The following is a 13,049-nucleotide window of genomic DNA, read 5'->3' on the forward strand; positions in this document are numbered from 1 at the left end:
AAAATATGCTAAATAAATAAATAAATAAATAAATAAATAGGAACCTGCCTCCCCACCAGCAGACACCCCTGTGCCATCCTTACTGGTCATGTGAACAACCTTATTGTGTTTTTTTCTAAAACCTGGCCCCATGTAAAGAAATAATATGAAGAAGACGCAGATGAAAGAGTGGATCACCTAATCAGCTGTTGTAAAAAGATCACACAGACTGACTACAAACAAAGGCATGACAAGGTAGCAGGGGTGATACTCTGGAACATCTGCAAAAAATACAAGCTACCTGTAGCCAAAAATTGGTGGGACCATAAAATTGAAAAAGTTGTAGAAAATGGAGATGCAAAAATATTATGGGTCTTCTGGCTACAAACAGACAAACATCTGCCACACAATATACCAGATATAACTATAGTCGAGAAGAAAGAAAAACAAGTCAAAATAATCGACAAAGCAATACCAGTGACAGCAGAATAGAAGAAAAAGAAATAGAAAAAATCACAAAATACAAATGTCTACAAATTAAAATCGAAAGGCTGTGGCAGAAGAAGACCAAAATAATCCTACTAGTAATTGGTGCCCTAGGTACAATTCCAAAACTCAATGAAGAGCACCTCAACACCACAGGGGCCAAAGAAATCACCATCAGCCAATTACAAAAAGCAGCTTTACTGGGAACAGCCTATATTTTGTGATGATATCTATAACAATATTGATAATAAAATTCAGACATCCCAGGTCCTTGGGAAGGACTTGATGTCTGAATAAAACAAACCAGTCAATAACACCTTTCTGACTGTATAGATGATGATGATGATGATGATGATGATGATAAATTAATAATAAGAAAACTCCATAACACATTGTTCTCTGGGCAGCTAGTAATGGATGGTCTCTGAGCATTCATACCATAAGCCTTATATAAATATTAGTTGTCCTCATTATCACCATCATAATCATAATCATCATTGTTGTTGTCATCATAAACAGTCTTGTCTAGCCCTCAAATTATTTCCAAACAAGTCACTTGGCTGTGTGGTCTACTCAACCATAATCACTCATTCAGGCTCTAGAAATTTGTTTGTAGGACACCAACATTTCTTAAAGGAATTATATACATCTTCCTCACATGGCTCTGCACAGGCCTACAATAGAGATTCTCCTAATTAAAGGAAATAAAGAAAAGGGAGAGGCTGGATTCTGGGCCGAATTTAAGGGGTCAGTGCACAGTTAATTCACTGTACTAACTACTACTACGAACTACTACTACTGTTGCTGCTGCCTGCTGCTGCTGCTGCTATTAATATAATGCAATTCACTAGGCTACCTGAGCTGGCTGAGCAAAATCCATTTTTCCCCAGTCCATTATGTACAAATCTAGGCAAAACTACATTTCTGAGCTGACTTTGGACTATAACTTCCACAATCCCCAGCCACAGCAGTAAATAGACGGGGATTATGGGGACTTGGCAAAGAGGCCCCTTTTAACGTGGTGATTCTCTTTATTTAGCAGGGGGAGAGTAAATGGCCCTATCCACCCCCAGCACAGTACCTCCAGTGACTGTTGCTGGTGTCTATCTTATGTTTCTTTTTAGATTGTGAGCACTTTGGGGACATGGATCCACCTTATTTATTTATGATTTCTCTGTGTAAACTGCCCTGAGCCATTTTTGGAAGGGCGGTATAGAAATTGAATGAAAGAATGAATGAAATGAACTGTCGACCAACATCTGCAGGAGGGCCAAAGTTGAGCAGTCAAGTTGATTTCGACTCCTGGTGCCCACAGATCCCTGTGGTTTTCTTTGGTAGAATACAGGAAAGTTTTACCATTGCCTCCTCCCACGCAGTCTGAGATGATGCCTTTCAGCATCTTCCTATATCACTGCTGCCCAATATAGTACCAGCGGGGATTCAAACTGGCAACCTTCTGCTTGTTAGTCAAGCATTTCCCCGCTGTGCCACTTGAGATGGTAGCTGTGCTGTAGAGTTTATTAAAACTCCTATATTCCCATACTGTGGTGTAGTTCACTGAAGAGCAGCCAGCTTTAAAGCTCTTAGATGTTACAACCCTCACTGGTATGAACTTTTACTATTTTTAACTTATTATTTATTTATTTGTTATTATTTATTTATCATATTTATATACCACCAAAACCAATGTTTCTGGGCAGTGTACAACAAAAACCTTAATGTTTTATGGCAGTCTCAAAGGACTTTGCTGTAGTTTTGCAGCACTCATAGACTGCAGTTCATCACAGGAATGTCAAAGAATGTCTGGCTGCTTGTATAGCACAAGCAAATAGGCTTGTGCCGGAAACGTTTCGGAGGCCATTATGAAGGCCTCCGAAACATTTCGGTGCTGGGGGCAGTTTTGGCGCCAAAACACCGACGGGGGTAGCACTTTAAGGGCGGGGGAGGGTGTACTCACCCCTCCCGCCGCATTTCCCCCGCCAGCGCACTGTCGTTTTGAAGCCCCTCGGGGTGGCAGCGTTCCTCCCTGCCGCCCCGTTTCCCCCGTCGGCTGGAAGTAGACGGAAGTTGCGAGCGCGCGTGCGCCCATCATGTGTGCATGCGCACATGGCAGAAGGGCGCGTGCACATGCACGACATGTGCACGCGCGCTCGTGACTTCTGGCCACTTCCGGCCGACGGGGGAAGTGGGGTGGCAGGGAGGAACGCTGCCGCCCCGAGGGGCTTCAAAATGACTGTGCTGGTGAGGGAAATGCGGAGGGAGGGGTGAGTACACCCTCCCCCGCCCTTAAAGTGCTACCCCCCGTCGGCACCGAAGATCTTCATGCACATCCCTACAAGTAAATACCAGCAATTCACAGGTTGCTGGTACTTGCAATCAATAAATAGAGATAAATAGTGGAAGAAATTGTACCCCCTTCCATGTTGTTTAATTTATTTAGTTGTGCCTACAAGATGTTTAAACCAAATGAAGAAATTATCCATATTTCATCAGTGTAATTTTGAATTATGAAGGTATGTAGGACATTTTTGTTGCTTTTTTAAAAATTATGTTAGTACCTTTTAAAAAAAATAACCAAGCCCCTTGAGGCTTTGTGCTGTAAAACTATAAAAGCTTTTTCTTTGTCATTTTCAACTGCTGAAGTTCTGAAAAGTCATATTATCAGAAACTTGCCTCTCAGATATTCCCAGAGGAAAACAGTAGCTTCAACACAGCCAAGAAGATAAATTACTACCAAGGGGATTTATTAGCCACAGAACACAGCTTTTCACAGTAATTCACTCAGAATTCCTCTTGTCTGCCTTGGTCTTCTAGATAGGGGTTTGGCCAGTGAAAGCCTGTCATTTAGAACCATGATTCTGTTATCCCTTTGGCCCCTTACCTTATTTGGCCCCTTTGTGTTACCATGTTTTTATGAGGGATATTATTTTTACGTTTTGAATGAACATCTACTAACTCAATCTGAAAAAAGAAGCAGACCCAAGTGAGTTATTAGGCTATGGAAAATAAATACTCTAATGAGTAGAAGAAAGTTTCTCTTTAAAGGGTTATTGAAAGGGCATTTCCCAGTGAGAGGCCACGGAGTGATGCAAAGAACCGTAGAATTGCCATCTTCTGTGTTTATTCAAATATGCAATACTTCATTACAGTCTGTATCCTCTGAGATGTGTTAACAAGCTGCACTATACCACTGAGTGCTTGTTAAAGCCATAAAATAATTCCTATTAATACACTGTCACTGACCTTTAAGCAAAACTAATTTAGTACATTGCTTGAAAACTCTCAAATTAATTTTGCTATGGAATCTCAAAAACAAAGAAAACGGGAAGCATTCAGGCATAGTTAAGGACATTAAAATAACAATGGCTGCATTCACATGTAACATGAAGCTGCAGTTCAATGGGGCAGAGGTTTGAATTTCTGAATGCATGCAGCTGCAGTATCGCAGCAATAGCAACCTGTGGTTTGCCTCGCCAAACTCCAATTTGAACCTTTGATGCAGTTTTGCTGCATCAACCTGAGGTTTTTTTGGTGGCAGTTTTAAGTCCAAACTCAAGACTCTGCCATAACTGCGGTTTTGTGCAAGTTCTGGAACCATAATCATAGAGAGGGCAATGCAGACCCACCCAGAATCACACCCGCTCCATTCCTGTAGCAATTCTTGCTGCCCTCCTCTCCATGCACTTGTCCTACCCACTGTCTCTGATCCAACAAAGCAGTTGCCCAGAAACCGATATGCCACCACATCCCATCCTTATCTTGTCAGCCTGTCAAATGGGAAAGTCACAAGGGGGCATGCCCTCTTTCCACTATGTCCCTTGTTCCCCCGCTCCTCCTGGCAACCAAGAAAGAAACAGGACAGGATGGCAAGAATGGGCACCATGTGATTTGCTCTCCAAAAATGAAGCGATAAAGATGTATGATCACAAGCACATGCAGTTCAGATGGCAACACAAGCAGGTTAGCCCCATTAGAGAGTGGCAATACCTGGGGTTGGATTTAAAGGACAACCCCAACTAGGAATTCTTGAATGGCTATATTCTATTTTTTGCACAATAATGTTGGGGAAGGGGGCCCCAGCTTCTTCCCCTTAGGGGTATGTGTGTATTCACTAGACTTAATCATGAGAAGGATTGGGCAGCAGGATCAGCATTGCCTCCAGTGATGACAATGGATAAGTGATGACAATATCTGCCATGACAACGACATATGTGATGACAACAGATTCTGTTCCTGAGTGGCCTGATCACTCCTGAGACAGTAAGGCCATGGGGATACCCCTGCACAACTCATGAGAAGAACCATTTGTGGGGACAGGGGTGTCAGGCAGAATTTATTTATTTATTATTTATGTAATTGATTTTTATACTGCCCTTCCAAAATGGCTCAGGGCGGTTTACAATTAAAACAAACCATTAAAACAGTAAAGAGCTAAAACAAAAATTAAAAACAATATAACAACAATTAACCATTTTAAAACATTTTAAAACAAACAATCGCAATACTTAAAAACCCTGAAACCGGGTTAAAGTCTTAAAACCAATTTTAAAGCCCTGGAAAGCCAGGCCAAACAAATATGTTTTAAGGGCTCTCCTGAAGGCTAATAGAGAATTCAAATTACAGATTTCTGCAGGGAGCACATTCCACAGCCCTGGAAAAGTATAGGGAAGGCCCGCCTCTGAGTCGCCACCAGACAAGCTGGTGGTAATGGGAGATGAACCTCCTCAGATGACCTTAATGTGTGGTGGGGATCGCACAGAAGAAGGCACTCTCTGAGGTAATTCGGGCCTAAGCCATTCAGGACTTTAAAGGTAATAACCAGCACTTTGTATTTTGCTTGGAAACATATTGGCAGCCAGTGCAATTCTTTCAGCACAGTTATGATGATGAGGATATAAGAGGCAAGAATGAGGAGCAGGGAACTAACCATGACACTAGTGGCCACAATGAAACTGGACAGTTCAGCTTCATGTGGGGTTATGCAAGCGAGTTTCAGTAAAGAGGGTATATCACAAAAGAAGTGGTTGATCTCGTTGGGTCCACAAATGGGCAGTCTACAGAGCGAGACCAGTGATGGAATACTGATTGTGAAGGCACCAATCCAAGAGCTCACAGCCTGTTGAAAGCAAACTTTGTTATTCATGAGAATTGGATATCGCAGAGGGTTACATATGGCTAAATAGCGATCAAATGCCACGAGTGCCAAAATGAAACATTCAGCTGTGCCCAAGGTGATTAAAAAAATAGAGCTGGGTAATGCAGCCAGAATATGTGATAGTTTTTTTCTGAGCTAAGGAGACTTCAAGCATTTTGGGAACAATATTAGTGGTGTACCAGATCTCCAAGATGGAGAAATTGCTGAGGAAGAAGTACATGGGGGTGTGAAGACGTGGGTCAATATGCACTATGGTGAGGTGTCCACACAAGGTCAAGATATAGATCGCCAACCCCACCATGTAGAGGAGTAGCTGAAGTTTCTTCAGACTTGGGAACTCCAAGATGACGAAGTGGGTGATGCTAGTTATATTTCCAGTGAACTTGCTTACGTTGTTTCCAACCTATATAAAAAAGAAATATAGGAATTATGCAAATACTTATTTGGACAACAGAAGCCAAGTCTGAAGTCAGCTAGCAGGTAAGCAGCCAAATCAGCAGCCAAGTCGACATCAAGTTGAAATCATTAGAATTGACTAAGTGCACAAGTATAAACAGAGAAACACAACCTGCTGTATAAGCATTGTGGTGTATAAGCACTGGATAAAGCAGTGTTTGTTGCTAACTGAGCGAAGAGACACCTTTTAAACTGGTGATTGTTTTATATTTAGCAGGGGGAGAGCAACTGACCCTATCTAGCCCCAGCACAGCATCCCTTCAGTGGCTGTTGCTGGTATCTGCTTATTGGAAGCAATACAAAATTTGATAATAGTATTCTGTTAAGGCTTTTTGTATTGGCAGCACAAGGATTAATTGCCCATAATTGGAAAACTGCTGAAAATTAGAATAAGTAATTGGTACAAAATAATATGGGAATATACTGTATGCTTGAGGAGTTTGTTTCAGCTCAATATAATAATATTCAACAAAAGTTAAATAGATATGATTTCAAGCAAGTATGGAAAACTGTTATAGATACTATTGAGGTAAATAGGGTTTATTATAACCCGAGTAAGATTTTGGTTGAAATGATCAGGAAGATGATGGATTGACATATCAAAAATATCTACTTGTGATTGATATACCTGCTAAATATGGTTATATCAACTGTACATATTGAAAATGTCTTTATTTTTTTTAAAAAAAATTTTTTTTGATGTGTACCACCAATGTATTATTTATCTAAATAATGGAAATAAAGGAAAAATATTATTATTATTATTATTATTATTATTATTATTATTATTATTATTATTATTTCTTGTTTACACAGTCAGACAGGTGTTATTGACTGATTTGTTTTATCCAGACATCGAGTCCTTCCCAAGGACCTGGGGTGCCAGAATTTTATTGTCAATTGTTATAGATATTGTCGCAGAATATAGGCTGTTCCCAGTAAAGCTGCTTTTTGTAATTGGCTGATGGTGATTTCTGTGGCCCCTATGGTGTTGAGGTGATCTTCAAGGTCTTTTGCAACTGCACCCAGGGCACCAATTACCACTGGGATTATTTTGGTCTTTTTCTGCCACAGCCTTTCCATTTCAATTTGTAGATCTTTGTATTTGGTGATTTTTTCTATTTCTTTTTCTTCTATTCTGCTATCCCCTGGTATTGCTATGTCGATTATTTTGACTTGTTTTTCTTTCTTCTCGACTACAGTGATATCTGGTGTATTGTGTGGCAGATGTTTGTCTGTTTGTAGTCGGAAGTCCCATAATATTTTTACATCTTCATTTTCTTCAACTTTTTCAATTTTATGGTCCCACCAATGTTTGGCTACAGGTAGCTTGTATTTTTTGCAGATGTTCCAGTGTATCATCCCTGCTACCTTGTCATGCCTTTGTTTGTAGTCAGTCTGTGCAATCTTTTTACAACAGCTGATTAGGTGGTCCACGGTTTCATCTGCTTCTTTACGACACTTGCTGTTTGTTGTTGACTTTTCTACTTTTGCTCTTATTGCATTTGTTCTTAGTGCCTGTTCTTGTGCAGCCAGTATTAAACCCTCTGTTTCTTTCTTCAAGTTGCCATTCTTAAGCCATTGACAGGTCTTGGTGATATCTGATTTTCCACTTATATTGTGCAAATATTGACCATGCAGGGGCTTATTTTTCCATTTTTCTGCTCGGTTCTTGACTTGTTCTTTCTTGTAGGCCTACTTTGTTTCATTGGTGTTGAATAGTTTCACATTACTGACCATTTGAAGTGCATCTTCTTCACTGTCCTTGATATATTCTTCAAGGCCTCTTTTCTCCTCCTCTACTGTTTGATGGACTTGCAGCATTCCTCTTCCGCCTGAGCTGTGTGGGAGGTATAGCCTATCTACATCACTGCAGGGGTGCAGAGCATGGTTGATGGTCATGATTTTCCTGGTCTTACGATCCAGCGTCTCTAGCTCTGCCTGGGTCCAGTCTATTATTCCTGCAGTGTATCTGATAACAGGTATAGCCCAGGTGTTTATGGCTTGTATGGTGTTCCCGCCATTGAGTTTGGACTTGAGGATTTTTCTAACTCTACTGATGTATTCACCTCCAATTTTTCTTTTAACTTCAGCGTGTGCAATGTTATCAGCCTGGAGAATGGCCAAGTATTTGTAATGTTCTTTCTCTTCCAGGTTCTTGATGTTGCTTTCATTGGGCAGTTCTATTCCTTCTGTTTTTCTTATTTTTCCTCTGTCCATTATTAATGCAGCACACTTGTCTAGTCCAAACTCCATTGCTATATCGCTACTGAATTTACGGACAGTGTTTAGCAGTGATTCAATTTCTGACTGGGACTTTCCATACAACTTGAGATCGTCCATGTACAGCAGATGGTTGATTTCACTTGATGTTTTAGATGTTTGGTATCCGAGGCCTGTTTGTTTTGTATTTGTGAAAGTGGGGTCATGGCGATTACAAACAACAGAGGGGATAGTGAGTCCCCTTGGAAAATGCCTCTTCTAATGCTAACCTGTCCAAGTGTCTCACCATTGATTGTTAGCTGTGTACTCCACATGCTCATTGCTTTTTTATTAAATATCTGAATGTTTATGCTGACACAATTTGTTTCTAAACATTTTAGTATCCATGTGTGAGGCAATGAATCGAAGGCTTTCTTGTAGTCAATCCATGCAACACTTAGATTTGTTTTTCTTCTCTTGCAATTTTCTAAAATCATTTTGTCAATCAGCAGCTGGTCTTTTGTGCTTCTGGTGTTCGGGCAATTTCCTTTCTGTTCAACTGGAAGCTGTTTGTTAGTTAATAAGTGTTGCATCACTTCATCTGCTATTATTCCAGTTAATATTTTGAACATGGTTGGCAGGCAGGTTATCGGTCTATAATTAATTGGAACTGCACCTTTTGCTGGGTCTTTCATGATGAGATGAGTTTTCCCAGTTGTTAGCCATTGTTCAATATCACCTCCTTGCAAAATGTGATTGAACTGTTTTGATAGTTGTTTATGAAGGCTTGTTAGGTGTTTAAGCCAAAAGCCATGCAGTTCACCATCGCCTGGAGCAGTCCAATTTTTAATTTTCTTTGCTCTTTCACTTATTAATTCTGGTGTTATTATTAGATCTTGCATTTGTTGTTTACATTTTTTGACCTCTTTCATCCAGCCTGCTTTTTTTATTATAATCTATTGGATTGTTCCATAATTTCCCCCAGAATTGCACTGTTTTTTCTTTATTTGGTGTTTCTAGGTTTCTTGCAGTTTCTCCTTCTATCCTTGGGTGAAACGTCTCTGATTCGACTGGAATTGGAGATTCTGCCTGTGTTGTGTAATTCTGGCTTCATATCTGCTAATCTTCTTTGACACTGCTGTTATTTGCTGCTTTATTATTTCCAGGACTTCTCTAATTCTCCTTGAATCTAGGTGGTATTTTTGGATCAGATATTGTTTGGTATTTTCATTCTTCAGCTTCTTGTCTTTCATATCTTTCAATTTACTAGCATCTGATCTAAGCCTGGAGATTTTATTTTCTAATCTAATCTTCCATTCAGGTGATGTACTGCTTTCTTTTTTTACAGGTCCACTGATCTTATATCCAAGCTCTTGTGTTGTTATTGTTGCTGCACTGTACATTAGTTGGTTTGTTTCTTGCAAATTCTTGGTTGTTATTTCTGCAAGTGCAGCACTGACATCTTTTAATGCCTGAGCAAGTTGTTTTTTGGCAACTGTTTTTAGAGCTGGAGGTCGAACCCTGGTGGTTGCTTGGTTCATGTGCTCAGTTATTTTTTGCTTTAGTTCTTGTTGCTTTCCTGTTAAATGTCATTTGCTGGTCTTGGGGTAGCAAGCATGACTTGTCCCCTTAGCTAAGTAGGGTCCATCCTGGTTGCATATGAATGGAAGACGAGATTTGTGAGCACTGTAAGATATTCCTTGTAGGGGATGGAGCTGCTCTGGGAAGAGCATCTAGGTTCCAAATTCTTTCCCTGGTATCTCCAAGATAGGGCTGAGAGAGATTCCTATCTGCAAACTTCCTATCTACATCTCCCAGTTGGGATCAGTTGGTAGACAAACTCTCCACTCCAGACTTGGTGCATCAGCCCACCTCAGAGGACAGGTCTGCCCAGGTTCTCCTAGGTGGGCTGACATGCTAAGTCCAGAGCGAAGGGGTGTTCTATCCATTGATCCAATTGGCAGACAAGCTCTCCCCAGAAAGAAGCACCATTTTTAGGCCCGTTTTCCCAGCATAATGGACATATGTCCAGGATAATATACATATAATGCCAAATGAATCTAGTTAGGGTACCAAAAGTCTTCACTTTGGAAAGACTCAAATATTCTGCTTCCCCCGATGTATACCTGTCATATTTGGAAATCTCAAACCACAGGAGGGCCTCCACCCTAGTCCGATGCCATGCTCTCCCCTCAGCCATTCTAGAAGGCAGATATAGAAAAAACACAAATGCAAAGAGACTATGCCCCTGAGACACTGGGCAGTCAAACCACAGAGCACAGTCCTCTTCTGCCTCTTTTACAGAGACATTTGCACCAATCTCGTTTTGCCACTGCTTCTTAAATATCATGGATGGCCAAGCCAATTATACACCTTGTTGCTGCTCTCAGATGAAGATCCTGCCATCACATATAACACTGCAAAGTTCTGTGTGGCAGCATGCAGAATCCATTGGGCCCTGACAGCCACCAGGTCTTGCCCAGAAGGAATGCAGCATGCAACTACACATCCCAGCTATAGCTACACATGAAATCCCAGACACACTACAGCCTTAGCTTGATCATAGCCCCATATTTTTAATTACAGCTATCAAATCAGAGCCTTCTTGTGCTACTGATTATCCAGTTTATCTGTTTTGCTTCTTATTTGTTTGTTTGTTTGTTTGTTTGTTTGTTTGTTCGATTTTTATACCGCCCTTCCGAGCTGGCTCAGGGTGGTTTACAATTAAAAAACAGAAATCATTAAAAACAATTAAAACAGAAATACAAATATAAACACCATTTAAAAATATCTTTAAAAACAATTAAACTATCAAAATGATTAAAACCCTGAAAACCAGGTTAACATTAAAACAATTAAAACTAATTAAAAACCCTGAAAGGCCAGGCCAAACAGATGAGTTTTAAGGGCTCTCTTGAAAGTCAGTAAAGAATTAAGATTATGAATTTCTGCTGGGAGTGCATTCCACAGCCCAGGAGCAGCTACAGAGAAGGCCCGCCTCTGAGTTGCCACCAAACCAACTGGTGGCAATTGGAGACGAACCTCCCCAGATGACCTTAACGTGTGGTGGGGGTCATGTAAAAGAAGGCGCTCTCTAAGATATCTCAGACCCAAGCTGGTCAGGGCTTTAAAGGTAGTAACCAGCACTTTGTATTTTGCCTGGAAACATACTGGCAGCCAGTGTAACTGTGTCAAAAAAGGCATCATATGGTCTCTCCAGGTTGCCCCAGAGACCAATCTGGCTGCCGCATTCTGAACTAACTGCAGTTTCCGTACTACGTACAAAGCAGCCCCACGTAGAGCGCATTGCAATAGTCATGTCGGGAGGTTACCAGCTGATGCACCACTGTTTTGAGGTCATCCTCTTCAAGGAATCAGTTCAGCTGTCGAATCAGCCAAAGCTGATAGAAAGCATTCCTGGCCATGGCCTCCACCTGAGATACCAGGGTGAGGCCTGGATCCAGGAACAAGCTACGCACCTGCTCCTTCTGGGGGAGTGTAACCCCATCCAGCACAGGAAGATCTAACTCACCCCTCAGATTCTGAGCCCCCACAATGAGCACCTCCGTCTTGCTTGGATTCATCTTCAGTTTGTTATCCCTCATCCAGCCCATTACTGCCTGTAGGCAGGCATTTAAAGAATGAGTGCCATTTCCTGAAGATGAAAAGGAGAAGTAGATTTGGGTGTCATCAGCATACTGATAACACCCAGCACCAAACCTCCTGATGACCTCACCCAGCGGTTTCATGTAGATGTTAAAAAGCATTGGTGACAGAATGGAGCCCTGAGGGACTCCATATAACAGCTCTTGTTTTGAGGAGCAACTGTCACCAAGCTCCACCATCTGGAATCTACCTGAGATATAGGAATGGAACCACTGCAAAGCAGTGTCCACTATCCCCAACTCCCCCAGGTGATCCAGAAGGATACCATGGTTGATGATATCGAACGCCGCCGAGAGATCCAGAAAAACCAGCAGAGTCACAGTCTCTCTGTTGATTCCCTGGTAAAGGTCATCTGTCAGGCCGACCAAGGCTGTCTCAACCCCATAGCCAGCTCTAAAGCCAGTTTGAAATGTGTCTAGATAGTTTCCTCCAAGACTGCCTGGAGCTGGTCGGCCACCACCCTCTCAATCACTTTGCCCAACCAAGGGGGATTGGAGATTGGCCTGTAGCTGTCCATCGCTAAGGGGTCCAGGGAAGGCTTCTTAAAGAGTGGTCTAACCATTGCCTCCTTCAGGCAGGGGAGCACCCTACCCGTCCTCAGGGATGCATTTACAATATTAACTGGGCCACCTCCAACAATCTCCCTGCTAGATAGAAGCAGCCAAGTCGGGCAAGGATCCAGAGAATAGGTGGTAGGCCGCACTGCCCCAAGCAGCTTGTCCACATCCTCAGGAGTCACAGATTGAAACTGATCCAATCTAATACTGCAAGAGGGATTGCTGGACACCTCCTCCATAGACCTTGCAGAAATAGTGGAGTCCAAATCAGCCTGAATACAGGAAATCTTATTTGTAAAGAACCCTTTAGGGCAAGGATCCAGAGAATAGGTGGTAGGCCGCACTGCCCCAAGCAGCTTGTCCACATCCTCAGGAGTCACAGATTGAAACTGATCCAATCTAATACTGCAAGAGGGATTGCTGGACACCTCCTCCATAGACCTTGCAGAAATAGTGGAGTCCAAGTCAGCCTGAATACAGGAGATCTTATTTGTAAAGAATCCATTAGGCATCACAGCAGAGCAACTCTGGGGACTGATTGGAAGTAG

The 13,049-nt window shown here is 41.7% G+C and overlaps 1 pseudogene; it reads right to left on the reverse strand.

Moving 5' to 3' along the window:
- Positions 1 to 3,416: 3,416 nt before the first annotated feature.
- LOC128331136 (olfactory receptor 6N1-like) lies at positions 3,417 to 10,628 on the reverse strand (annotated as a pseudogene).
- Between the last annotated feature and the right edge of the window lie 2,421 nt (positions 10,629 to 13,049).

The sequence above is a fragment of the Hemicordylus capensis genome, chromosome 6, assembly GCF_027244095.1.
Source record: "Hemicordylus capensis ecotype Gifberg chromosome 6, rHemCap1.1.pri, whole genome shotgun sequence".
NCBI lineage: Eukaryota > Metazoa > Chordata > Lepidosauria > Squamata > Cordylidae > Hemicordylus > Hemicordylus capensis.